This window comes from Mytilus galloprovincialis, chromosome 9 (assembly GCF_965363235.1).
Source record: "Mytilus galloprovincialis chromosome 9, xbMytGall1.hap1.1, whole genome shotgun sequence".
In the NCBI taxonomy this organism is placed as follows: Eukaryota; Metazoa; Mollusca; class Bivalvia; order Mytilida; family Mytilidae; genus Mytilus; species Mytilus galloprovincialis.
The window spans coordinates 21137661-21165103 of record NC_134846.1 but is presented as its reverse complement, the minus strand read 5'-3'; the positions used below and the strand labels follow the sequence as shown (position 1 = coordinate 21165103).

Below are 27443 nucleotides of genomic sequence, written 5' to 3'. Positions count from 1 at the left end.
AACCACTACCAGTGATAGAGAAAAACAAATGATAACCATAATAAAGTGTATAATTATATAGTCAGAAGTGAATTCGGCTTGATATTCACGTTTCTGACTGATGTGTGATATCCACTTTACTTTTTAAAATGCTTTGTTTAAAAAAAAAGGAGTTATGGTAGGTTTGTCATGCCGCGGTCTAGTGGTTGTTTGTTTGTTTTAGTTTAGTTATCATTTTTTCCTTCCCCGAATTATTTTTGTGCATCATTCACTTCGTTTTATTATTTGTAAAGCGTGTATATTTCTAAAGCAAAAAAAGACACAAAAAAAAAAGACAAATAACGAGTTTAATACAAAAACAAATATCAAGTCGGCGTAAATGGACAAAACAACAAACGCATACAATCAATGTCTTCTATTGTGGAGAAATAACTAATATTTTCCCAATAAGATGTTAAATTATCCTAAATAGAAGCCCACATATATCATTTCTCAAAAACGTTGTTTGGCTTCTCTACCTGAAAAAAAGAAGATTATAACAAGTATAGAAAGCAACATTTGAACTTAATATTTTGTTCACCTAAAAAAAAACAAATTTTATGTTAAATGTTTAATATGTACTTTTAAAAGCCTATTTGAAACTAGAGGCCTGTGTCGCTCACCTTGGTCTATGTGATTATTAAACAAAAGACACAGATGGATTCATGACAAAATTGTGTTGTGTTTGTAGATCTTACTTTACTGAACATTCTTGCTACTTACAATTTTCTCTATCTATATAGACTTGGCACTTTAGATACAGAGGAAAATATTTTGTAAAAATTTACAAAAATTTATCAAATTAATGAAAATTGTTAAAATTCGACTATAAAGGGCAATAATTCCTTAATGGGTTCATTATTGCTTATAACAGTTTATATATATCTATAAAAGTATTAAAGATAATAACCAAAAACCAAAAAAAATCTTTAAAAAAATACCAATTGGGGGGGGGGGGGGGCAGCAACCCTACAACCAGTTGTCCAATTCATCTGAAAATTTCAGGGCAGAAAGAGATTGACTCGATAAACAATTTAACCCATTGTCAGATATGCTCTAAATGCTTTGGTTTCAGAGTTTTTAAGCCAAAATCTACATTTTACCCCTATGTTCTATTTTTAGCCATGGTGGCCATCTTGATTGGTTGGCTTGGTCACCACACACATTTGTTAAACTAGATACCCTAATAATGATTGTGGCTAAGTTTTGTTAAATATGACTCAGTAGTTTCAGAGGAGAAGATTTTTGTCAAATGAAAGATGACAAAAATTTACTAAAAATTGGTAAAAAATTACTATAAAGGGCAATAACTCCTTAAGGGGTCAACTGACCATTTTGGTCATGTGACTTATTTGTAGCTCTTACTTTGCTGAACATTTGATTTGGTTTTGGAGTTTGGATGTACCTGTAGAAAACTTATTTCAAACGGGATAGCACATCCTCATTTTTACGGAAATGTTGTTAATCGTGCCCGGAAATTTAGAAATGATCCATGTAAACTTGTCGCTCCTTTAAAAAAACTTATTCTAAAAGGTTACCTATTCAACACCGTAATAAGATCATTGAATATTGTTTTTATTGGAATAAATATTGATTTTGTTATCAGTAGATTAAAAGCTAACTAAATTTTACTAGTATGTTATATATATACATATTCATGGATCTACAATCTGTCGATACCTGTAACTTGACATTGCACAAGGTCATGTTTTTCTCTGGCTTTTTATGATGTCTTTACACTAAATCCATTGGATGTTGGATGTGTACGGATTGATAGTTTAGTCTTAGATGCATGATTTTTTTATTAGTTGTTAGTGGCTTTGAACTAGCTGTCAGATAACTGCGAGTACTCTCAGATCTGTTCATTGTGTCTTTTTGTGTCGGGATGTATAAGTACTCGGCCACGTCCACTTATATTTTTGTCCATCTGATGAGTTAACTTAAAGCCTTTTTCAACTGATTTTTATAGTTCGTTCTTATGTTGTACTGTTATACCACTGTCCCAGGTTAGGGGGAGGGTTGGGATCCCGCTAACATGTTTAACCCCGCCACATTATTTATGTATGTGCCTGTCCCAAGTCAGGAGCCTGTATATTCAGTGGTTGTCGTTTGTTTATGTGTTACATACTTGTTTTTCGTTCATTTTTTTACATAAATAAGGCCGTTAGTTTTCTCGTTTGAATTGTTTTACATTGTCTTATCGGGGCCTTTTATAGCTGACTATGCGGTATGGGCTTTGCTCATTGTTGAAGGCCGTACGGTGACCTATAGTTGTTAATGTCTGTGTCATTTTGGTCTCTTTTGGATAGATGTCTCATTGGCAATCATACCACATCTTCTTTTTTATATTATTGCTGTTTAAAGTTTATCTCTATCTATAATAGTATTCAAGATAATAACCAAAAACGGCTAAATGTCCTTACAATTACTAATTTAGGGGCAGCAACCCAACAACCGGTTGTCCGACTTATCTGAAAATTTCCGGGCAGATAGAGATTGACCAGATGAAATTTTACCTTGTCAGATTTGCTCTAAATGCTTTGGTTTCAGAGTTATAAGCCAAAATTTACATTTTACCCCTATGCTCTATTTTTAGCCATGGCGGCCATCTTGGTTGGTTGGCTGGGTCACCGGACACATTTTTAAAACTAGATAACACAATGATGATTGTGGCTAACTTTGGTTAAATTTGGCCCAGTAGTTTCAGAGGAGAAGATTTTTGTAAACGTTAACGACGACGGACGACGGACGCCAAGTGATGAGAAAAGCTCACTTGGCCCTTTGGGCCAGGTGAGCTAAAAATGAAAGAATTGTAAGATTGGAGAATTTAAAGTAACAATTTCACCTATTCAGATAGTAAAGTCTAGCGACACAGGACATTTTCAGTTGTTCGAGAGGAATACATATTTAAATAATGGTTTACAACATCACTGGGGTAAAGCTGATGACCGTAACTGCATTCACGGTCATCCCAAGATGTCGGATGAAAAATTAGGTCAGTATCTGTATTGTCTGTTACAGTGTTTCTATATCATTTTCTTTACAAAATATACATTGATACGATGTAAATTTATAAAACATTCACACAGAAATCACAAATTACTACCGGAAAATGTGCAGGAAACGCGAAATTCAATTTGAAAAAATCACGAAGATGTCCGTAAATCATTATCAAAATATTTTCAAGATGACCGTAACATAAAACAAGGATGACTGTGATTGGTAAACAGATGACCGTAACTTGTAAAAGATGACCGTAATTTGTAAAGAATGACTGTAATTTATAAAGGATGATCGTAACTTTTAAATGATGACCCTCAATTCTAAGAATATCCGTATTTGTATTCATAGCTTTTTGTTGTGTTTGTCTCAATAGGGGTTTAGTTAGTGGATATAAACATGTTTTATCAATTTATTTTTAACTATTTGCCGTATTTTGAGTTCATGACAATGATAGTAAATTGCAAATTTCTCGTAAACAATGAAAAATTTATTGATAAAAACGACTTTAAAATTTGAATACAAATTGACAGAGATACGACGAAAAGTTGAAGAAACAAGAATGTGTCCCTCTGATGTGTCTCTAGTACATGCCTCATCTACACTATAATTTTATATGTTCAGTGAACCGTTAAAATGGGAAAAAACTGTAATTTGGCATTATGATTAGAAAGATCATATCATAGAAAACATGTGTACTAAGTTTCAAGTTAATTGGACTTCAACGTCATCAAAAACCTCCTCGACCAAAAACTTTAACCTAAGGTGGCACAAACGGACGAACGAGCAGACGCACGGACGAACAAACGAACGGACGCACAGACCAGAAAACATAATGCCAATGAATGGAGCATTAAAAACACTAATCAAACATATGAATATCCGGTAATCGAGCCTATGTGTATGGTTCCAGAGGAAGCAGATTAAAATCTTAGTTTGTCTTTATATATGAATAACATTGCTGTATATACAAATTGACAAGGTTTCCCCCAGCGGTGGATCTCCTTTTTATTTACCGATCAGTGCATTTGAATGGGGACACATAGTTTGAACCCCCTTTACCCTGGGTTGGGATCCCCCTTTTTTTTAATGGCTTAATCCGCCCCTGCCCCTTGTGATACGCTATACGCACAAGACTATTTTAAGGATCTATTTTGCTGGAGCTCGCCTTCACTAGTTTGGTCGTAATATTTTAAAAACAGGTTCCGTTATTTTACTTGCAAGACAAAATAGAAGACAAATCAAAGACGATATAAATTAATATCAATGGGTGTACATTCATTGGAATTTTTAAAAAAATCCATTTATTACATGTCATTACAAGGAATTCAAGAAATAAACAAAAATCTTTTGGCTTTTAGTTGGAGGCTGTGCAGCACACTTTTTTTTTATTATACTTGTAAGGTGTCATTTAATCGCGCTTTTGTTGCATGTTTCCCCCACTTCTTCATGTGCAAGTCTTGTTGTATGTTCATTTTAAAAATTATATACCCTCTACCGTAAAAAAAAGATATACATGGTGAACTTTGTATTTAAAGCACTTCTTATTTTCTCCTACCTATAGGATAATACTCTCACATAAATACGTTTTATATCAACACCATTAATCATTTGATAAAAAAATAGTAGTTATACAAATACGGATATTTCTTAGAATTGACGATCATCCTTTAAAAGTTACGGTCATCATTTAGAAATTACGGTCATCCTTTACAAATTACGGTCATCTTTTAACCAATTACGGTCATCCTTGTTATGAATTGCTGATTCTGTTACGGTCATCTCGAGTGTGATTTACGGTTATCTTAGCGATTTTTTTAAATCGAATTTCCTGTTTCATGCACATTTCTCGGAAGTAATTTGTGATTTCCGTGTGAATCTTTTATAAATTTACATCGTATCAATGTCTCCTTTGTAAAGAAAATGATATAGAAACACTGTAACAGACAATACAGATACTGACCTAATTTTTCATCCGAAATCTTGGGATGACCGTGAATGCAGTTACGGTCATCAGCTTTACCCCAGTGAACATGTGTATCGACTGTGACACACTGATAACGATGGATTTCCCATGTGCTATTTTTACAAAATTGAAGTCTAAATTTATGTTGTTTTCTGCACGAAACAATATACCATTCAATCACTAAATAAATCCTCACAGTCTTTGTTCATATTTATAATGCCGCACTTTTAATGGGAAAGTAAATAAAGCACCAACACAGTCAGTTCATATTGTTTCTAATAGATTGAAAATACCCTTATCTAGAAATCTAGAATATCAATTTCATTGTACATGTTTGATCTTGTGGTAAGTGGGATGTATCAATTTAATATATATAATGGGACTAAACTCCTATCAACTCAGCCATGGTATACAGTAGGTGAGATGGTCACTGTATTGTGTATTTTTTTTATAATTTCGTTCCATTTTATAAACAAGTATAACTATGTTCTTTTTGAAATCAATGATTGTTCAATGTTTGGACTTTATTTCATTACTTACTGTATATACTTTGATATAAAAGATGTAAAATGTAGATTTCGACGCATTTCTAAGGAAGAATATTTTGTGTTTAAGGTTCAAATCATTGTACAGGTGATACATGTATTATATAGTATTGACTTACATGCCTGAAGTGATGGTGGAGGATCCATAGTGCCATACAGAGTAAGATGCCAAGACTCAAGTCTCACTATTTAGAAATTTAAACATCTTGAAGTTTATCACATTAAAACATAAGTATACAACTGGAATTGTAATAATACTACACCGAAAGTTCTTTTTTATAACAAAAATCACCGTATGAAATTCTTTTCTACAAAATACGTGACGGATCGATTTACAAAATTAACGGGAGAGCTAATGGTCCATTCAACAAATCTCTTTTAAACCTGGCAGTCAAAAATATGAAAAATTGTTAACAAATGCAGCGAAAAATAATAAAAAAGAATAAGTCCGGGATAAAGTAGCTGGCCACTTTGCTCCCCTAGATTCGCCACGACGAACATTTCTTGCCGTTTTTGTAAGGTATTGACTGAGAGTAGTTTTGTGTCGGAAATTCCAGTTTGCAATAATTTTTCTAGAAGAGACAACGCAATCACATTTGTTTATTCTTAACGTTGGAATGAAGTCCGAAAATACATTGGAATACTCTACCGTTTTCAAAGATATGAAAACATATTGTTTTAATATAATTAACTTTCAATGGTGTATTTCTACTGTTTGTATCTTAAACCATTTCTATTTCCAATGATGAACAAGCAGTCTGAACAACATACCGTAACTGTTGAAAAGAAAAATATCAGCAGGGGTCTGCAACAAAATATAAAGCAAAAAAAGCGTTTAAAACCAAGGTTGAACTTTTATCTGGAAATGTTGGATTTTTCAGGACTTGTGGCATCTTATCTTATTGGTATTTTTTTAAAATTTCATATTCTTACACTCATCTCTTTGTTTGTACAAAATAGGCCTCTTTTCAATATTATGATTCAGAAAAAAACATAATTTATAATCATTTGCTATCCACATTTTTGAAAATTTGACTGGAATACACAAAAAATATATTATTCTTGAACAGATAAAAATAAGGCATACATGTATACCAAAGCCAGCATATCAATGTGGGAATGTATTGTATTGTTGTAGAATTTTTTGTTTGTTTGTCAAAACGGTTGGTTTTCTCTCTTTAATTATTTCACATTGTGTCGTTCTTCTGCCTTCTCAAGTTTACTACTTACGGGTGTTGACAAGAATATCAATAATGTGGTCATTTTTATAAACTTCCTGTTTACAAAACTTTGAATTTACCCGAAAAACTAAGGATGTTCTTATCCCAGGCATAGATTACCTTAGCCGTATTTGGCAAAACTTTTTGGAATTTTGGATCCTCAATGTTCTTCAAATTGGTACTCGTTTGGCTTTATAGATATTTTGATATGAGCGTCACTGATGAGTCTTATGTAGACGAAACGCGCGTCTGGCGTACTAAATTATAATCCTGGCACCTTTGATAACTATATTCATTCATTGTCAGAGGATGTAATTTGAACTTTTAATATTGTTCACTTCTTTGTCATTAGTTCTTAAATTGATACTTGTAGATGTCTCATTTGCACTCGACGGGTGTCACATATGGCGCAGGATCTGCCGACTTTTCCGGGGTAGCTGAGATCACTTCCATTTTTTGGTGGGGTTCGTGTTGCTTAGTCTTTAGATTTCTATGTTGTGTGTTGTATGTTGCATTTTGTGTACTATTATTTGTCTGTTTGTCTTTTTCAATGGTGTTGTCAGTTTATTTTCGATTTATAAATTTGAATGTCCCTCTGGTATATTGCGCCCTTCTTTCGAAATTATTTCATTTTTTTTGTAATTGTCCTTATTTCATGCCCACTCCATAATGCTAGCAATCTCATAAAAAGAAATTTAGATAATCGTTCTAGTACAATATATATGTATTATACTTCTTAACTCAGACGCCTTATTTTTTTAGGCGAGTTAATCAGATTCAAGTTATGGCACATCGAAATTACTTTCCTTTTCAATGTAAGGATCTAACCTGTAACGTCATTGGACCTTGTACCAAAACTAAGGAGGAATGTTCCACATGGATTTTCACCCCAGGACTGTACAGATTTGAATTCCCATGTAAATGTTTCTGGCTGTAACCTATCTGCTGGTCTGTTAGTTAAAATGTAGCTTTTCGTCCCTCGCGGTGAAATCAAATACAGTTCTACTTGCCCTCTGTAGGCTGTAGGAAATAAACGGTGCAACTAAAATTACGGAGTGCTTGCTACAACTTGTTATCCATAGAAATATCTTTCTTTTTTTTATTATCCTTTGTTTTTTTATGATTACCTTCTTAATCTCTTTATTAAATCACCATAATATCATTTTTACATATAACATAAGTTGTCTCGTTGTAGTTTTGTCGGTTTTTCAAACTACAACAAAACCAAGACTTTAGATTATTGGGTTTTCCAGGTATTTTATTGCGACAAGCACTCATAATTCAAATGTAAGTACAAATACCAGGCGCCTCGAAGTCAGAATAATTTGTCAAGGTAAAAGGACACATGTTTTCAGATGCATCGTTACCTATTGAACTAGCAGTGTGAAATATATTATTTTCAGCAGCAGGTTGCTCCAGTCCAAAGCAGAGTTCATATTTATACCACGCTTATTGAAATGTTCTTGTTCATTATCTGATAGTCTGATATGTGCATATATAACATTTGCCACTGGACGATTAATCATACATGTACGTTTTTAATATGAATCCTTTATAAATTAAAGTAAATAAACATTGATAACCTGGTGCACAAATTCTATTTGCACATTTTATAAATAAACAGTAGATATCGCTGATAATATTACAAATCACTTACATTCAGTTTAAATTTCCCATGTTTTATAAATAGTTTGATATAAAGGGACGATACTTGTAGTTTCAAAAGGAATTTTGAATATATTTCTGTTTAGAAATATTTATTCCAGAAATGTTTGGTTAAAATGTTTTCAAAAACAACTGTTAACCTTATTCCTGATTCAAAGGGGCTGTATGGTATTAAAATAAAATATCATTGCACCATATAATAAATATGTATGCTAATATGGTGAAGTCGCAGGCCAGTAATGATCATAAAAAATAATATATATAAAGTATCCAACTACATAGAAGTCTGGGGACCTGCTTCGAGATGAACAGGGTAACCAGATTTTGTAATGCAATGGACCATTGTGTCATATGCCTAGAGAAAATAAAACTAACCGAATGGTTATGCAAGAATTCGTGCAAGCACAAGTTTCACGATGACTGTATTCAGCGATGGCTGATCATTAACAAATCATGTCCGCTATGTCGGGCACTTTGGATAATATCCACAAAATTTAAAGGGTGTTGAGAAACCCCTATTTTTGTTTTTTTTCCCGACATATTTTCAACTATCTGTAAGTTTGTGCTAAACAATTGGTGCTTTCTACTTGCATATACGATTCGTGTATGATTTTTTAAAAATTTTACGAGATCGCGAAATCAATTAAAAAAACCTTGCACTTTGAAATTTTACTCTGAAATTCATGTTTTTTTTTTAAAATGTGCTGGAAAATGCGGTATATGTTAATTGAAAACAACGAGCAAAACGTTTATATTGATCTATTTCAGTTCTTGATTAATTAACCGTTGTTTGCTTCAAGTCAGATGGCAAATATTACATTTATGTTCAGGACAAGAACACATTTCACAAAACATGCATTTGAAAGATTCTGCAAGGAAACGCTAGACTGGAACCAAATGCGGGATTTTTTTTACATTTCGGAACAGAGAGCGAGACATAATTTTCTCTACAAGAAGCATAGAAATTTACTTTCTTGTTAAGATTCTCCCTGAATACTGCTGTGAATTTATACATCAATCACAGCCAATCAGACGCCTAAAGGTTGCATTTCTGTAAAAATTGACAATGCATTTTCCCATAGGAACTCCTTTTACGGCTTAATCTTTACCACTTTTACTATGAAGTTTTGAAAAAAATCTTTTCATAGAAATTGAAAGTTCATATGCACCACAATTTTTTTCAAAGGTAAAAATATAGGGCTGTGCAGCATATTTTCAACGTTCATATGCCCTGAACTTCTCAGAGATTAAACTAACACTAATTTTCTTAACTGCCTGTCCAAAGTCAGGAGCCTGTAATTCAGTGGTTGTCGTTTGTTTATGTGTTACATATTTGTTTTTCGTACATCTTTTTATAAATAAGGCTGTTAGTTTTCTCGTTTGAGTTGTTTTACATTGTCTTATCGGGGCCTTTTATAGCTGACTATGCGATATGGGCTTTGCTCATTGTTAAAGACCATACGGTGACCTATAAGTGTTAATGTCTGTGTCATTTTGGTCTCTTGTGGACAGTTGTCTCATTGGCAATCATACCACATCTTCTTTTTTATATTAAATACCCCTACTTCGAATAAAAGGTTACCACAGATTTCAATGTAAATAATATGGACATATTTATTTACTAGTAACATTCCCAAGTTATGTCTCTGTGAGATGGAACACAGAGAGCATAGCTGGGAACCAGTATTTAAACAAAATTAATTTTCTATGAATATTCAAGATCTCCCCAAAAGAGGCGTGTTTTGAGAAACAGCTGTATTTACAAAGGTAAGCGGAAGAAGGGATCCCGTAGACCGCCCTACGTCACGATTCATGAATTATGCATATTCTATTTATAGGCTATTTTTAAACGATTTGGAAAATACTAATGCTAAAAATAGAATTTTCTTAACATGTAAAACTATCTTAAAAAAACGATGCAAAATCATTAACTTTCATGGAGAGTGGTAGAGGGTTATTTTCGTGGTACGTGATTGGGTTTTTTTTTATTTCACGTTCAACGTGTTTTTACTTCTTTATTTAACGTTCAGTTGTGCAAAACAGCGAGGTGTTCAATATGTTCTGCTTATGTAAATTTTATACGTGCTTCGTGATTCAAATGCTTATTTTGCGTGCTCAGTATTTAAAAAAAAAAAAAAAAAAAACACTAGACAGGGATCGTCAACATGGACAAGAACGAAATTGATCAATGATATAATTTTGTTTCCGTGATAAGAAATGATAAGGCGGTAAGACCAATGATGTTGTTCCTTTATTTGCATTTTTAAAGTTCAGGATATCTTTATGTATACTTTTCTAAAAGCTGTAAATTATTTATATCATAAATGTGTACACACTAAATAGGGAATATTAAGTAAAACAAAGACTTCATATATACAAGAGGACAGTGACTCAGTCACAAAAGGTTCACCTTAAAGTCTATATTTTTCGTGCAACGTTCATGACAGAAATTATTTCACGTTCAACGTGAACTTAAATAGGAAAATGTTCCGCATTACAGTAGCATATATCATTGTGCCCTCATTAAGCAAATACATATTCCTTTTTGAGATATATATGATATTTCACATACTAGTATATATGACACACAGTATTGGTGCCTTAATTATGTTGTAAAGACTTGCAAATGTCCCATGCACGTGATCCCATGGCTTTGAATATACTATGGAGTTAATAATATTTTTATTATCTGCTTAATAGAGTACTTTGATGTAGGCAAATTGATAAAAAAAAAAACAACATGTAGCTAACACGTTCTTAGAAACGAGACATTACCTTTACAGGGTGTGAGGGAGGGGGGGATAGTGGCTGTGGGGAAGGGGGTGCTGGTCTTCGTTTCCCCTGTTATTTGTTTATAATGAAGCTACATGTTCTATTAGGGCGTTCTACGGGATCTTCTGGTCGGTGTACATGATCCCCTGTTGTCTGAACCTTATATTTATAGTTATAGAACGTTCTATAGGATCTCCTATATTGTTTGTTTATCATGTATATAGCAAAGGACGTTCTACAGGATCCCCTGTTGTCTGAACATTATATATAAAGTATAGAACGTTCTATAGGATACTCTATTGTTTGTTTTTGAAGTATCTAATAGAGGAATTCTTACGAGATCCCTTGGCCGGTCTGTGTGATCCCCTGCTTTCTCAACATTATGTATCTACTACAAGTCGTTCTAAAGTATCCCCCGTTGTTTGTTTTTCAAGTATATACTATAGGGCGTTCTACACGATCCCCTGGTCGGTCTACGGGATCCCCTGTTTTCTCAACATAATATATCTACTATAAGACGTTCTATAGGATCCCCTATTGTTTGTTTAATCAAGTATATACTAAAGGGCGTTCTACAGCATCCCCTGGGCGGTCTTCAGGATCCCTTGTTGTCTGAACATTATATATCTACTAAAGGTCGTTCTATAAGACCCCCTATTGATGGTTTTTCATGTTTATACTATAGGGCGTTCTACAGGATCCCCTGGGCGGTCTACAGGATCCCCTGTTGTCTTAACATTATATATCTACTATAGGACGTTCTGTAGGATCCCTTTATTGTTTGTTTATTATTAATATACTAAAGGGCGTTCTACTGGATCCCCTGGGCGGTCTACAGAATGCCCTGTTGATTGTTTTTTTTATGTTTATATTATAGGGCTTTCTACAGGATCCACTGGGCGGTCTACAGGATGCCCATTTGTTTAAAAATCTATATCTACTATAAGACGTTCTAAAGTATCCCCCGTTGTTTGTTTTTCATTTATATACTATAGGGCGTTCTACAGGATCCCGTGGGCGGTCTACAGGATTTCCTGTTTTCTCAACATAATATATCTACTATAAGACGTTCTATAGGATCCCCTATTGTTTGTTAATCAAGTATATACTAAAGGGCGTTCTAAAGGATCCCTTGGGCGGTCTAAAGGATAACCTGTTGTCTTTACATTATATATGTACTAAATGGCGTTCTATAAGACCCCCTGTTGATTGTTTTTTCATGTTGATACTATACGGCGTTCTAAAGGATCACCTGTTTTCTCAACATTATTTTTCTGCTATGAGACGTTCTATAGGATCCCATGTTGTTTGTTAATCATTTATATACTAAAGGGCGTTCAATAGGATCCCCTAGGCAGTCTACAGGATCCCCTTTTGTCTGAACATTATATATTTACTATAGAACATTCTACAGGATCCCCAGTTGTTTGTTTTTCAAGTGTATACTATAGGGCGTTCTACAGGATCTCTTAGGCGGTCTACAGGATCCCCTGTTGTCTTTACATTATATATCTACTATAGGACGTTCTATAGGATCCTTATATTGTTTGTTTATTATTAATATACTAAAGGACGTTCTACTGGATCCCCTGGGCGGTCTACAGGATTCCCTGTTTTCTCAACATCATATATCTATTATAAGACGTTCTATAGGATCCCCTATTGTTTGTTAATCAAGTATACACTAAAGGGCGTTCTAAAGGATCCCTTGGGCGGTCTAAAGGATACCCTGTTGTCTTTACATTATATATGTACTATAGGACGTTCTATAGGATCCCTATATTGTTTGTTTATTTTTATATACTAAAGGGCGTTCTACTGGATCCCCTGGGCGGTCTACAGGATCCCCTGTTTTCTCAACATAATATATCAACTATAAGACGTTCTATAGGATCCTATGTTGTTTGTTAATCATTTATATACTAAAGGGCGTTCAATAGGATCCCCTAGGCAGTCTACAGGATCCCCTTTTGTCTGAACATTATATAGATATAGGAAGATGTGGTGTGAGTGCCAATGAGACAACTCTCCATACAAATAACAATTTAAAAAGTAAACCATTATAGGTTAAAGTACGGCCTTCAACACGGAGCCTTAGCTCACACCGAACAACAAGCTATAAAGGGCCCCAAAATTACTAGTGTAAAACCATTCAAACGGGAAAACCAACGGTCTAATCTATATAAACAAAACGAGAAACGAGAAACACGTATATATTACATATATTTACTATAGAACATTCTACAGGATCCCCAGTTGTTTGTTTATCATGTTTATACTAAAGGGCGTTCTACAGGATACCATGGGCGGTCTACAGGATCCCCTGTTGTCTTTACATTAGATATAAAGTATAGAACGTTCTATAGGATACTCTATTGTTTGTTTTTGAAGTATCTAATAGAGGAATTCTTACGAGATCCCTTGGCCGGTCTGTGTGATCCCCTGCTTTCTCAACATTATGTATCTACTACAAGACGTTCTAAAGTATCCCCCGTTGTTTGTTTTTCAAGTATATACTATAGGGCGTTCTACACGATCCCCTGGTCGGTCTACGGGATCCCCTGTTTTCTCAACATAATATATCTACTATAAGACGTTCTATAGGATCCCCTATTGTTTGTTAATCAAGTATATACTAAAGGGCGTTCTACGGGATCCCCTGGGCGGTCTTCAGGATCCCTTGTTGTCTGAACATTATATATCTACTAAAGGTCGTTCTATAAGACCCCCTATTGATGGTTTTTCATGTTTATACTATAGGGCGTTCTACAGGATCCCCTGGGCGGTCTACAGGATCCCCTGTTGTCTTAACATTATATATCTACTATAGGACGTTCTATAGGATCCCTTTATTGGTTTTTTATTATTAATATACTAAAGGGCGTTCTACTGGATCCCCTGGGCGGTCTACAGAATGCCCTGTTGATTGTTTTTTTTATGTTTATATTATAGGGCTTTCTACAGGATCCACTGGGCGGTCTACAGGATGCCCATTTGTTTAAAAATCTATATCTACTATAAGACGTTCTAAAGTATCCCCCGTTGTTTGTTTTTCATTTATATACTATAGGGCGTTCTACAGGATCCCCTGGGCGGTCTACAGGATTTCCTGTTTTCTCAACATAATATATCTACTATAAGACGTTCTATAGGATCCCCTATTGTTTGTTAATCAAGTATATACTAAAGGGCGTTCTAAAGGATCCCTTGGGCGGTCTAAAGGATACCCTGTTGTCTTTACATTATATATGTACTAAATGGCGTTCTATAAGACCCCCTGTTGATTGTTTTTTCATGTTTATACTATACGGCGTTCTAAAGGATCACCTATTTTCTCAACATTATTTTTCTGCTATGAGACGTTCTATAGGATCCCATGTTGTTTGTTAATCATTTATATACTAAAGGGCGTTCAATAGGATCCCCTAGGCAGTCTACAGGATCCCCTTTTGTCTGAACATTATATATTTACTATAAAACATTCTACAGGATCCCCAGTTGTTTGTTTATCATGTTTATACTAAAGGGCGTTCTACAGGATACCATGGGCGGTCTACAGGATCCCCTGTTGTCTTTACATTATATATCTACTATAGGACGTTCTATAGGATCCCTATATTGTTTGTTTATTATTAATATACTAAAGGGCGTTCTACTGGATCCCCTGGGCGGTCTACAGGATGCCCTGTTGGTTGTTTTTTTATGTTTATATTATAGGGCTTTCTACAGGATCCAATGGGCGGTCTACAGGATGCCCATTTGTTTAAAAATCTATATCTACTATAAAACGTTCTAAAGTATCCCCCGTTGTTTGTTTTTCATTTATATACTATAGGGCGTTCTACAGGATCCCCTGGGCGGTCTACAGGATTCCCTGTTTTCTCAACATAATATATCTACTATAAGACGTTCTATAGGATCCCCTATTGTTTGTTAATCAAGTATACACTAAAGGGCGTTCTACCGGATCCCCTGGGGCGGTCTACAGGAGGCCCTGTTGATTGTTTTTTTTTGTGTTTATACTATCGGGCGTTCTACAGGATTCCCTGGGCGGTCTACAGAATCCCCTTTTGTTAAAAAAATATGCATCTGAGATAGGTTCCACTGGTCTTTGTTTTTCATATTTATACTATAGGGCGGTCTACAGAATCCCCTTTTGTTAAAAAAAATATGCATCTGAGATAGGAAATTCTATAGGCTCCCCTGTTCTTTGTTTATTATGTATATATAATAGGGCGTTTATGATCCCTTGGGCGGTCTGCAGAATGCCCTGTTTTCTCAACATTATATATCAATCATAGGACGTTCTATAGGATCCCCTGTTGATTGTTTTTCATGTTTATACTATAGGCCGATCTACATGATCTCCTGTTGTCTGAGCATTATATATTCCTCAGGATCCCCTGTTTGATTTGTATGCATCTAGGATAGAACCTTCTATAGGTTCCCCTGTTTTTTAAACATGTATCTACTTTACGTATATACTAGAGGGCGTTTTATAGGATCCCCTGTTGTGTTATAGTCGTGTATTTGCATGCTGAAGGGCGTTCTATAGGATCTCCGGGGCGTTCTTTAGAATAACCTGCTGTGTGTTCATTATGTTTCTAGTATACGACGTTCTGTAAGATCCTCTGGGCCGTCTATATGTTCCCCTGTTGGTTGGTATTGTTTGATAATCGTGCATCTGCTATAGGGCGTTCCTTAAGATCCCCGGGTCGGTCCATAGAATCTCTAGGTTGGTCTATAGGAGCCCTGTTGTTTGTTCATAATGTATCTATTGAAGGGCGTTCTACAGGATCCCCTGGGCGGTCTATAGGATTCCCTGTGGTTTAATTTATAATTGTGTATCTGCTATAGGGTGTTCTATAGGATCCCGTTGTTAAGTAATCATGTATCTAATAGGGAGCGTTCTATGGGATCCCCTGTTGGGTCTATAGGATCACCTGTTGTGCAATATTCATGTATCTGCTATAGGGCGTTTTATAGGATCCCCAGGGCGGTCTATAGGATCCCCTGTTCGTTGTTCATGTATCTATATCAGGGTGTTCTATACGATACCCTGGGCGGTTTATAGGATCCCCGGGTCGGTCTTAGGATCCCCTCTTGTTTAATAGTCGTGCATCTGCTATAGGACGTACTTTGTTGTCCCTTTCAAAGGGGGCATATTATATTGTTATTGTTCGTTTCTTTTTTTTTCATTTCGTTTATAATATATCTTCTTAAGTGTATAATATATCTTATTGAATTAATAAGATATCTTATAAAGTATAAAAGCTATCTTTTAAAGTTGATAAGATATCTTATAAAGAGTAAATTATATAGAATATCTTATATATTATATATTATATGAGATATCTTGTATATTATATATGGGAGAGATATTTTATATATCATTTGAAATATCTGATATATTATATGAGCTATCTTGAAGTTAGCATAAATAGTAAAACGGCTTGCCATATATACTCATTGAATCTATTATCATTAATAGACAGTACATCATCAATATATCGGAAAGGGATATTAAAAGACGGGTCAATTTCTTTTCTCCTGTCTGTACAAATCCATAAGAATACGCAAACAAATAGAATTGCCATTGCGAGCAAAGGCGGATGTCATACTGTTGTCAAGTTGCCAGACGACCTTGCCATTGCTAGGTTACCGTCAGCAATTTTGAAATAAAATTTATACTAAAAAAACACAACTACCTACTGCTAGGTATATGTAGTTCTGAGGATCATACAAATTGTTGACACCTACTTTGTATATTGAATATCATGGTTCTATGCTCAGGAATACTAGAAATATATACAAAAAACATAAAAAAAAATACTGTTGACCAGTGTTTATAGTAATCGAGACCATCTTGGACCATCCTCTTATTAAAAAGCACAACTTTATATAATGGTTTACATTATGCCATAATTCCATAAAGATGAATGTGTCTATCCTTTTCCAAGAATTTGTCAGGACAATAAAATTATGGGGAAAAAGAAAAGAAAAAGAAAAAAAACAACGAATAACAATATGCAACCTCGACCTTTGAAAGGGATAACATAGCACGCCCTATAGCAGATGCAAGGTTATTAAACAATAGGGGATCCTATAGACAGACACAGGGATCCTATAGAACGCACTATAGAATATGCGCGATTATTAAACAAAAGGGGATCATATAGACCGCCAAGGTATAAACAATAGGGGATCCTATAGACCGACCCGGGGATCCTATAGAACGCACTATAGAATATGCGGGATTATTAAACAAAAGGGGATCTTATAGACCGCCCAGGGGATCGTATAGAACAACCTGTTATAGATACATGATGAACAACCAACAGGGTATCGTATAGACAGCCCAGGGGATCGTATAGAACAACCTGTTATAGATATATTATGAACAAACAACAGGGGATCCTATAGACCGCCCTGGCGATCCTTTAGAACGCCCTATAGCAGATACACAATTATTAAACAACAAGGGATCATAAAGAACGCCTATGGGAGCATATATATATAACGCCCTCAAATAGATACATTATCAAAAAACTACAGGGCTCCTATAGACCGACCCTGGGATTTTATGGAACACCCTCTAGAAGAAACATGTTGAACAAACAACAGAGGATCCTATGGACCGACCCGGGAATCCCAAAGAATTCCCTATTGCAAATATGCGATTATAAAACAATACGGGGTCCTATAGACCGCCCAGGGGATACTATAGAACGTCCTATAGCAGATACACGATTATAACACAACAGGTGATCCTATAGACCCAACAAGGGATCCCATAGAACGTTCTCTAGTAGATAAATCTAGTGAATACATGATAACCAAACAATGGGAGCATTTAGACCGCCCGGGGATCCTATAGAACGCCCTATACAGATACAAAACTATTAAACCACAGGGGATCATATCGACCGCCTATGGGCGCATATATATAACTCCGTCTAATATATACATAAAAAACAAACAACAGTCTAACCTAAAGAACGTCCCATAGTAGATATATAATATTCAAACAACAGGGGATCCTGAAGACCGCCCAGGGGATCCTGTAGAACGACCCTTAGTATATACACGATAAACAAACAATAGGGGATCATATAGAACGTTCTATAGCAAGTATATAATGTTCAAACAACAGGGGATCCTGTAGAACGCCCTTTAGTATATACATAATAAACAAACAATATATGGGATCCTATAAAACGTTCTATAGTAGATATATAATGTTCAGACAAAAGAGGATACTGTAGAACGACCTATAAAATAAACACGAACAACACCAACAGGGGACCCTATAGAACGTCCTTTTTTTAGATAAATAACGTTGAGAAAACAGGAGATCCTAAAGACCGCCCAAGGGATCATAAAAGCCTTATAGTATATACATGAAAAACAAACTACAGGGGGACTTATAGAATTTTCTTTCTCAGATGCATAATTTTTAACAAAAGAGGATCCTCTAGACCGCCCTGGGGATCCTGTAGAACGACCTATAGTATAAACATTCAAAACAATCAATAGGGGGTCTTATAGAACGTCCTTTAGTATATATATAATGTCCAGACAACAGGGGATCGTATAGACCGCCCAGTGAATGAACAACAAACAACAGGGGATCCTATAGAACATCTTATAGTGGATATATAATGTTGAAAAACAGGGGATCCTGTAGACCGCCCGGGGGATACTGTAGAACGCCCTATAGTATAAACATGAACAACAAACAACAGGGGACCCTATAGAACGTCCTATAGTAGATATATTATGTTGAGAAAACAGGGGATCCTGTAGACCGCCTAGGGGATCCTGTAGAACGCCCTATAGTATACACTTAAAAAAACAAACAACAGGGGATCCTGTAGAACGTCTTATAGTAAATGAATAATGTTGAGAAAACTGGGGATCCTGCAGACCGCCCAGGGGATACTGTAGAACGCCCTATAGTATAAACATGAACAACAAACAACAGGGGACCCTATAGAACGTCCTATAGTAGATATATTATGTTGGGAAAACAGGGGATCCTGTAGACCGCCTAAGGGATCCTGTAGAACGCCCTATAGTATACACTTGAAAAACAAACAACAGGGGATCCTGTAGAACGTCTTATAGTAAAATAAATAAATAATGTTGAGAAAATTAGGGATCCTGCAGACCGTCCAAGGGATACTGCAGAACGACCTATAGTATAAACATGAACAACAAACAACAGGGGGCCCTATAGAACGTCATATAGTAGATATATAATGTTGAGAAAACAGGAGATCGTGTAGACCGCCCAAGGGATCATAAAAGCCTTATAGTATATACATGAAAAACAAACTACAGGGGGACTTATAGAATTTTCTTTCTCAGATGCATAATTTTTAACAAAAGAGGATCCTGTAGACCGCCCTGGGGATCCTGTAGAACGACCTATAGTATAAACATTCAAAACAATCAATAGGGGGTCTTATAGAACGTCCTTTAGTATATATATAATGTCCAGACAACAGGGGGTCGTGTAGACCGCCCAGTGAATGAACAACAAACAACAGGGGATCCTATAGAACGTCTTATAGTGGATATATAATGTTGAGAAAACAGGGGATCCTGTAGACCGCCCAGGGGATACTGTAGAACGCCCTATAGTATAAACATGAACAACCAACAACAGGGGACCCTATAGAACGTCCTATAGTAGATATATTATGTTGAGAATACAGGGGATCCTGTAGACCGCCTAGGGGATCCTGTAGAACGCCCTATAGTATACACTTGAAAAACCAACAACAGGGGATCCTGTAGAACGTCTTATAGTAAATGAATAATGTTGAGAAAACTGGGGATCCTGCAGACCGCCCAGGGGATACTGTAGAACGCCCTATAGTATAAACATGAACAACAAACAACAGGGGACCCTATAGAACGTCCTATAGTAGATATATTATGTTGAGAAAACAGGGGATCCTGTAGACCGCCTAAGGGATCCTGTAGAACGCCCTATAGTATACACTTGAAAAACAAACAACAGGGGATCCTGTAGAACGTCTTATAGTAAATAAATAATGTTGAGAAAACTAAGGATCCTGCAGACCGTCCAGGGAATCCTGCAGAACGCCCTATAGTATAAACATGAACAACAAACAACAAACAACAGGGGGCCCTATAGAACGTCATATAGTAGATATATAATGTTGAGAAAACAGGAGATCCTGAAGACCGCCCAAGGGATCATAAAAGCCTTATAGTATATACATGAAAAACAAACTACAGGGGGACTTATAGAATTTCCTTTCTCAGATGCATAATTTTTAACAAAAGAGGATCCTGTAGACCGCCCTGGGGATCCTGTAGAACGCCCTATAGTATACACTTGAAAAACCAACAACAGGGGATCCTGTAGAACGTCTTATAGTAAATGAATAATGTTGAGAAAACTGGGGATCTGCAGACCGCCCAGGGGATACTGTAGAACGCCCTATAGTATAAACATGAACAACAAACAACAGGGGACCCTATAGAACGTCCTATAGTAGATATATTATGTTGAGAAAACAGGGGATCCTGTAGACCGCCTAGGGGATCCTGTAGAACGCCCTATAGTATACACTTGAAAAACCAACAACAGGGGATCCTGTAGAACGTCTTATAGTAAATGAATAATGTTGAGAAAACTGGGGATCCTGCAGACCGCCCAGGGGATACTGTAGAACGCCCTATAGTATAAACATGAACAACAAACAACAGGGGACCCTATAGAACGTCCTATAGTAGATATATTATGTTGAGAAAACAGGGGATCCTGTAGACCGCCTAAGGGATCCTGTAGAACGCCCTATAGTATACACTTGAAAAACAAACAACAGGGGATCCTGTAGAACGTCTTATGGTAAATGAATAATGTTGAGAAAACTGGGGATCCTGCAGACCGCCCAGGGGATACTGTAGAACGCCCTATAGTATAAACATGAACAACAAACAACGGGGGACCCTATAGAACGTCCTATAGTAGATATATTATGTTAAGAAAACAGGGGATCCTGTAGACCGCCTAGGGGATCCTGTAGAACGCCCTATAGTATACACTTGAAAAACCAACAACAGGGGATCCTGTAGAACGTCTTATAGTAAATGAATAATGTTGAGAAAACTGGGGATCCTGCAGACCGCCCAGGGGATACTGTAGAACGCCCTATAGTATAAACATGAACAACAAACAACAGGGGACCCTATAGAACGTCCTATAGTAGATATATTGTGTTGAGAAAACAGGGGATCCTGTAGACCGCCTAAGAGATCCTGTAGAACGCCCTATAGTATACACTTGAAAAACAAACAACAGGGGATCCTGTAGAACGTCTTATAGTAAATGAATAATGTTGAGAAAACTTGGGATCCTGCAGACCGCCCAGGGGATACTGTAGAACGCCCTATAGTATAAACATGAACAACAAACAACAGGGGACCCTATAGAACGTCCTATAGTAGATATATTATGTTGAGAAAACAGGGGATCCTGTAGAACGACCTATAGTATACACTTGAAAAACCAACAACAGGGGATCCTGTAGAACGTCTTATAGTAAATGAATAATGTTGAGAAAACTGGGGATCGTGCAGACCGCCCAGGGGATACTGTAGAACGCCCTATAGTATAAACATGAACAACAAACAAAAGGGGACCCTATAGAACGTCCTATAGTAGATATATTATGTTGAGAAAACAGGGGATCCTGTAGACCGCCTAAGGGATCCTGTAGAACGCCCTATAGTATAGACTTGAAAAACAAACAACAGGGGATCCTGTAGAACGTCTTATAGTAAATGAATAATGTTGAGAAAACTGGGGATCCTGCAGACCGCCCAGGGGATACTGTAGAACGCCCTATAGTATAAACATGAACAACAAACAACAGGGGACCCTATAGAACGTCCTATAGTAGATATATTATGTTGAGAAAACAGGGGATCCTGTAGACCGCCTAAGGGATCCTGTAGAACGCCCTATAGTATACACTTGAAAAACAAACAACAGGGGATCCTGTAGAACGTCTTATAGTAAATAAATAATGTTGAGAAAACTAGGGATCCTGCAGACCGTCCAGGGAATCCTGCAGAACAACCTATAGTATAAACATGAACAACAAACAACAGGGGGCCCTATAGAACGTCATATAGTAGATATATAATGTTGAGAAAACAGGAGATCCTGAAGACCGCCCAAGGGATCATAAAAGCCTTATAGTATATACATGAAAAACAAACTACAGGGGGACTTATAGAATTTCCTTTCTCAAATGCATAATTTTTAACAAAAGAGGATCCTGTAGACCGCCATGGGGATCCTGTAGAACGACCTATAGTATAAACATTCAAAACAATCAGTAGGGGGTCTTATAGAACGTCCTTTAGTATATATATAATGTCCAGACAACAGGGGATCGTGTAGACCGTCCAGTGAATGAACAACAAACAACAGGGGATCCTATAGAACGTCTTATAGTGGATATATAATGTTGAGAAAACAGGGGATCCTGTAGACCGCCCAGGGGATACTGTAGAACGCCCTATAGTATAAACATGAACAACAAACAACAGGGGACCCTATAGAACGTCCTATAGTAGATATATTGTGTTGAGAAAACAGGGGATCATGTAGACCGCCTAGGGGATCCTGTAGAACGCCCTATAGTATAAACATGAACAACAAACAACAGGGGACCCTATAGAACGTCTTATAGTAGATAAATAATGTCGAGAAAAGAGAAGATACTTTAGACCAACCAAGGGATCCTATAGAAAGCCTTATAGTATATACATGATAAACAAACAACAGGGGAACCTATTGAAAGTATCATCTTAAATGCATAATTTTAAACAGGGTATCCTGTAGATCGATCGCTCAGGTATTCTGTAGAACGCCCTAAAGTATATACTTGAAAAATAAACAACAGGGGAACCTTTAGAAGGTGCTATCTTAAATGCATAATTTTCATAAACAACAGGGCACCCTGTAGACCGTCCAGGGGATCATGTAGAACGCCCTATAGTATAGACTTGAAAAATAAACAACAGGGGATACTATAGAACGTCTTATAGTAGATAAATAATGTTGAGAAAACAGGGTATCTTGTAGACCGCCTAGGGGATCCTGTAAAACGCCCTATAGTATACACTTGAAAAACAAACAACAGGGGACCCTATAGAACGTCTTATAGTAGATAAATAATGTCGAGAAAAGAGAAGATCCTTTAGACCAACCAAGGGATCCTATAGAAAGCCTTATAGTATATACATGATAAACAAACAACAGGGGAACCTATTGAAAGTATTATCTTAAATGCATAATTTTTATAAACAGGGTATCCTGTTGATCGATCGCTCAGGTATTCTGTAGAACGCCCTATAGTATATACTTGAAAAAAAACCAACAGGGGAACCTTTAGAAGGTCCTATCTTAAATGCATAATTTTCATAAGCAACAGGGCACCCTGTAGACCGTCCAGGGTATCATGTAGAACGCCCTATAGTATAGACTTGAAAAATAAACAACAGGGGATCCTATAGAACGTCTTATAGTAGATAAATAATGTTGAGAAAACAGGGGATCCTGCAGACTGCCCAGGGGATACTGTAGAACGCCCTATACTATAAACCTGAACAACAAACAACAGGGGATCATATAGAACGTCATATAGTAGATATATTATGTTGAGAAAACAAGGGATCCTGTAGACCGCCTATGGGATCCTGTAGAACGCCCTATAGTATACACTTGAAAAACAAACAACAGGGGATCCGGTAGAACGTTCTCTTATCCTAGTAGATACATCAAAAACAAACAATAGGGTATCCTATAGAACGTTCTATAGTTTATATATAATGTTGAGAAAACAGGGGATCCCACAGACCGACCAAGGGATCCAGTAGAGAGTCCTCTAGTATACACATGATAAACAAACAACAGGGGACTCTATAGAACGTTCTCTTAGATTGGTAGATACATCAAAAACAAACAATAGGGTATCCTATAGAACGTTCTATAGTTTATATATAATGTTGAGAAAACAGGGGATCCCACAGACTGACCAAGGGATCCAGTAGAGAGTCCTCTAGTATACACATGATAAACAAACAACAGGGGTTACTGTAGAACGCCCTATAGTATAAACATGAACAACAAACAACAGGGGCCCTATAGAACGTCATATAGTCGATATATAATGTTGAGAAAACAGGGGATCATGTAGACCGCCTAAGGGATCCTGTAGAAAGCCCTATAGTATACACTTGAAAAACAAACAACAGGGGATCCTATAGAACGTCTTATAGTAGATAAATAATGTTGAGAAAACAGAGGATCCTGCAGAACGCCATGGGGATACTGTAGAACGCCCTATACCATAAACCTGAACAACAAACAACAGGGGATTCTATAGAACGTTCTCTTAGATTGGTAGATACATCAAAAACAAACAATAGTGTATCCTATAGAACGTTCTATAGTTTATATATAATTTTCAGACAACAGGGGATCTGGAGAACACGCCCTTTAGTATATACATTATAAACAAACAATATGGGATCCTATATATATTTTTTCCCAAAATTACAGTGCACATAAAGGGTATAAAATCAGATGCAATTGATTTACATAATTGGTAACAACAACAATTATAGAGGCATATACATATATATTTGGAATATAAGCATTGGTCAGAATCAAGCCAAAAACCACATATATATTGTGAATAAAAGAATAATAAAATTACATTATATATGTATTTATTCTCAAATTGTTTACTTGACTTAGTGTCAGTGTTCATACCTGATCTCCTTAATTCAAAACAGTCACCAATATAACAGCCCAGTTTTTCCATAGAGTAACATTTTCTTGGGTCAAGAGCCATAAAAATTTAGAAGATTTATTTAAATTTATAAAATAATAACAATTGTTAGAAATGTCTTGGAAAAAATCGTCCCTTTGAATATCATAAAGAGGGCATTCTAATAAAACATGAAGCTCATCTTCAACTTTACCGAATGAGCAATTAGAACAAAGACGCTCAGATCTTTCTATATGTTTTTTTGAATATCTGTTTGTCTCAATTTTAAAATGAGCGCTTATTCTTAATTTACAAATTGACTGTCTTTTTTTTGAAGTCCTGTAATTCTAAATATTTTTCTTTCTTAAAACAATGTTTTCCCTTTTTCGGAGTTAATGGTTTGATGCTTCAGTTTATTCCAAAATATGACAGAACTTTTACATAGTTTATTTTTAACATACTGACATAAAAAACAATTGATTGGTCAAAATTTGGTAATTCAATCTCTTTCTGAATATAATCTATACTATAGAATACCATGTATTTACATAAGAACTATGTAACTGTATGTTTACAACATATAAATGCATCAAATAATAATCCTTCTTTCAAACGTTCCAGTCTATGACAATATTTTAACATTGATAAAATTATAGTAAAATACATAGGATATCTACCAATCTCTGACATTACAGCTATATTACTTGACTTTCTGTTTACACCAAAAATATATTTCATAAATTTGGTATGAGCTTTTTCAGAAGAATCCTGACAAAAGACTTGTTCCTATAGAGAACGTTCTATACCATAGTAGATATATAATATTCAGACAACAAGGGATCCTGTAGAACCATGAGAACGTCCTTTAGTGTATACATGATAAACAAACAATATAAGGGATCCTATAGAACGTTCTGTAGTAGATATATGAGGTTCAGACTACAGGGGATCATGTAGAACGACCAGGGGATCCTGTAGAACGCCCTAACCATGCTAACAGTAGCTTTATTGTAAACAAGTAACAATGGTTCCTATAGAACGTCCAGCTATAGTAGAATGGTAAGACAACAGGGGGTCAGATTACAGATTCGTTTCTTTAAACGCAGACAGTTTAAACACCCTCTTACACTCCTGTAAAGCCTTAGTACGTGTAACATGTTTAACACGTGTAAGCTACATTTTTTTTCAGTTTGCCTACATAAAAATACTCTTTTAAACGGATAATAAAAATATTAGTAACTCCATAGTATATCCAAAGCCATGGGACCACGTGCATGTGACATTTGCAGGTCTTTACAACATAATTAAGGCACTAAATACTACTGTTGATCATATCTATATGAAATGTATCATGTGTATTTTAAAAAGGAATCTGTATATATATTTGCACAATGATATATGCATGATATGCTACTGTAATGCGGTACATTTTCCTTTTTTTTCATGTGATATAAATAAAGCAAATTCACCGTGTTTCATGAAAGTTAATGATTTTGAATTGTTTTTTTTTAATAGTTGTACATGTTGAGAATATTCTATTTTTAGAATAAGTATTTTCAGAATCGTTTATAAATAGCCTATAAATAGAATATGCATAATTCATGAATCGTGACGTAGGGCGGCCTACGGGATCCCTTCTTCCGCTTACCATTTACAAAGTGCAACCTAACGGAGTAGGTCCGGTAAGGGCCAATTTTTTTTTATACATATACTTTTGTGATTTTGATATGTCGATGGGATGCTTTCTCGTTGCCCTACATCAGTTTATTTATCAATCTGTATACATATACTTATTACCTGCATTAAACCAGCGTGCTCCATTCCATGACAATGTAACCTTCACCTTAATATTTTCCAAGTATCTTATTTGGCAGCCGCAATCTTGACAAGCTGGTTGTGAATTACAGCCAATGAAGATGCTGTCGCTACGGAAACGACCTGTAATTGTACTAGAGAGAGAGAAGCACGACTTAATAATGTAAGTTATAATAATATAAATGCATCTAGTAAGAATTAATATACACGAATTTTATGTCTTAAAGAAAAAGGAATTAAGTAGCTGAAACGTTTAAATTTAGAGAGTGTGTCCTTTTAATAAATTGAACAAGAATAAGCTTTGGAAACTTCTAGAACTATACTAAAATCAACAATGAATTAAAGTAAATGTAACACTGAATATTTCCAGAAGTGTACAAGGATTAGCAATGAATAGATTAAATAGAAAAACGTTTAGGAAATGTGATAATGTACAATACTTGAAAAAGGGACAAGAGGACATAAGTACAGATGCTAACATGTGGAACATGATCTGCTTACATTTCCGGAGCACCAGCTATCACCCCAGTTGTTGGTTGGGTTTGTGTTGCTTAGTCTTTAGTTATCTAAGTTGTTCTTTGTGTACTATTGCTTATCTGTTCGTCTTTGTATTTTTTTA

The 27443-nt window shown here is 35.8% G+C and overlaps 1 long non-coding RNA gene across 2 annotated transcripts; it reads right to left on the bottom strand.

The window, feature by feature from the left end:
• Positions 1-391: 391 nt before the first annotated feature.
• Positions 392-26952, bottom strand: LOC143046694 (uncharacterized). 2 transcript variants are annotated; one of them, XR_012969232.1, is made up of 4 exons: positions 26807-26952; positions 7578-7769; positions 5649-5714; positions 392-497 (listed from the first exon to the last, which is right to left on the bottom strand). It is a non-coding gene; the product is annotated as an uncharacterized LOC143046694 (long non-coding RNA). The 2 variants fall into 2 exon arrangements; XR_012969231.1 differs by lacking the exon at positions 26807-26952 and having other exon boundaries at positions 7578-8199.
• Between the last annotated feature and the right edge of the window lie 491 nt (positions 26953-27443).